The 3,033-nt window shown below is 41.0% G+C and overlaps 1 long non-coding RNA gene across 1 annotated transcript; it reads right to left on the reverse strand.

Annotated features, from left to right (window-relative positions):
* Positions 1 to 1,088: 1,088 nt before the first annotated feature.
* Positions 1,089 to 2,010, reverse strand: LOC103637633 (uncharacterized). Its single transcript, XR_558211.3, has 3 exons — positions 1,927 to 2,010; positions 1,757 to 1,831; positions 1,089 to 1,646 (listed from the first exon to the last, which is right to left on the reverse strand). It is a non-coding gene; the product is annotated as an uncharacterized lncRNA (long non-coding RNA).
* Positions 2,011 to 3,033: the final 1,023 nt, after the last annotated feature.

Consider the following 3,033-nt stretch of genomic DNA (forward strand, 5'->3'; position numbering starts at 1 on the left):
ACAGATCTAGCAGTTATAACTTTAGTTTGTTGCATAGGGCGACTTGTAGAAGTACGATACATGGAGGCATAAGAATCATATAGCTTTTGCAGAACTTTTTTGAATTCATACATAGCATCGAATCCATAGTCATCTGACATCTCAGTGTAATAAAATTCAACCACTTTCATCTTGTACCTTGGATCTAAGAAACATGCAACAGATAGAGCAGTATTGCTCTTCTCCCAATACTTGTCAAATTTATCTTTCATCGACTCTGCCATGGAAGCAATGAAACCATCATTGCTTTTCAGCCACTCAATAATCTTAATGTTGATTTCACAAAATTCAGAAAAGAACAAGTTTGTTGTTGGATAATAAGACCCCGAGAGAAGTTTAGTGGACTCATAAAAAATTTCCAAACAATTGCACAAGACAGCAGTATTGTCCCATTCTAAGCTTGAAGGGGCATGCTTACTATATTTTTCTGGATGGAGTAGAATAATCCTTTGGAAAACTCTTTGTAGTGAAGAGCATCAGCTAGCATCAAGTAGGTTGAATTCCATCTAGTGGACACATCTAAAGAAAGACCCCTTTGCTATACTCCCAAAGCAGCAGCCTTCTTAAAAAATATCTCCTCTTGCAAAGGTGAGCTCTTGACAACAACTACTAGGCTACGAATGTTTGCAATCGCATCTGAAAATGTACTCACACCATCTCTAGCAATAAGGTTAATAATATGAGCAGCACAACGCACATGAAAGAACTTGCCACCACAAAGAACAGAACCTTGATTCTTTAGGGTGGAAACGACGGTGTCCACACAAACATCATTGGAAGATGCATTATCTAAGGTCAATGCAAATAATTTATGATCGAGATTCCAAGAGTCCATGTTTTGCATAAATGCGGCACTCAAATTAGCTCTTGTATGCCTTCCTTTAAGGTGCATAAAGTTGATAATCCTTTTATGTATCCTCCAATCATTGTCAATGAAATGACATGCCACACATAGATACCCCTTATTCTGATTAGAAGTCCATAAATCCATGGTACAACTAAATCGACAGTCAAGAGTGCAAAAGTAGTCAAAAATACTTTTCTTCTCATTGTAAAAGATATCCATGATCTTGGTCCTACTGCCCTTGCGACCCATTAATGGATAATTTGGACGCAAAGATCTAATGAAGTCATTTGTATACTCATGCTCACAAAAGTTGATTGGATACTCGTGCATAATAATTGCAAGATAGTATTTTCTAACACTAGCCTCCTCATTATAAATCAAATCATCTGAACTCAGTTTCCTTATGCTAGGTTTCACCTTGTTTTCATCATGATATGAATAATAGTGGTTCCAAAGGCGTGTGGTACCTTGCTTGCTTGCAGCGCAAAGAACATCTGTACAATACTTGCATGCTGCCATTGGCTTCTTGACAACCATGTTCTTCAACAAATATATCATTGTAGTGATCCCAAACTCCTGAAGTTCTCTTCTTTGTACGCCTGAGTTTGGTGGATGAAGTTTCTCCTATTGGGGTATGAGATTCAGTCACATCATTAGCTGCACCACTTGCTTCTTTATTAGCTTCTACGTTCTCACTTGCATTCACATTGGTGTTGTCACCTTCACCTAGTTCTTTTTCATTTATAGATGTCGTTGACCTCTGTAAGAAATAAATTCCATATTGAAAATGCCTAGAAAAGTTAGTAGATTGAACTTATTTACTGACTAATAGGTTCAGTAATATGAAAAGTTGCCTAAAAATATATGTACCTGCTTGTTTCCTGATGACCTTATGTTTCTTGGAACCATGGTGTTATTAATCTACTTCACCTTTTTCCTTTATTGCTAGTTTCGTAAAACGTAAGGATATGTAAATATATCATGTCATTCACCACTACAAAGCACCAAATTCACATGGTAAGGGCGGATTAGTGGATTACCAGTAAGGGCGCTGGATCGACAGCAGCACCGGGTACTCTGGTTGGGTAGGCAGACAGGCTCCAGGCGGGCTTCAGGCGGACGACCAGGCCGACGAATGGCCAGAGATGAGCAGCAGTCGCCACCGCCGTCGGATGGAGATGAGCAGCAGCCGCCACCGCCGTCGCTACTGCTAGGTTTAGAGTGCACTGCTCGGTGCTCGCTGAGTCGCTGTGCTTGTGCGGCTGGCCGGCTACGCATGAGCCATCGATGCGGCAATGCACTTGCACTCCGTGGTGGCGTGGTCCATGGGCTACTAGACTAGCACTAGCAGGCCAAGGAGCTAGGACGTTGGGTGAGGCCTCACTAAATGCCTTTGTGGGCTGGCAGCTAGCTTATGGAAATTTGGATAACCGGATGTATCCGTTTAAATCCGAATCCGACAATAAAATGGATATCCGAATTCGGATTTTTTTAGTCGAATTCGGATGTTTTCTCCTTGCCATCCATATTTAATTCGAATACGAATACGAATATCCATATTTGCCTCTTATGCGAATACGAATTCGAATAATTCGGATCTCCATACATCCAAATCCATCCCTAATAGTCTGCATTAGAGACCGCAAGGTTGGTATCGATTGACCGGTACCAACTGATGCAATGGCGTTGCGACCACTGCCGACCAGGCGTGGTCGGTATTACCGTCTGGTGTCTACATGACAGTATGTGATTTGTCCATTCAATTTCAACCTTTTAAATTTAAAAAATCCTTAAAAAGTCTCTAATTCACAGATAAATAGATGGAGGTCCTTCCCTTTATTCACACGCTTTTATCTCTAATTCTCGGCCCATCTCCTTTATTCACACACTTCCATCTCTAATTAGGGTCTAGGGTCTTTCGAACCTCCATTTCCATATGGGTCCGAGGTGGAGTCCCAACTACAAAACTTTCGCCTCCAATTCTCAAGTTTTCTCCTTCATTCACACACTTCCATCCTCTATTAGGGTTTAAACTCTTCTAAACCTACATTTCTATATGGATCCGATGTGGAGTCCCAACTACGAAACTTTCATGGATTTTCTCAACGAGCAATCTCTGTAACGTCTTGAACTTTGGAAGCAGTGTG

This window comes from Zea mays, chromosome 1, assembly GCF_902167145.1.
Source record: "Zea mays cultivar B73 chromosome 1, Zm-B73-REFERENCE-NAM-5.0, whole genome shotgun sequence".
Classification (NCBI taxonomy): Eukaryota; Viridiplantae; Streptophyta; class Magnoliopsida; order Poales; family Poaceae; genus Zea; species Zea mays.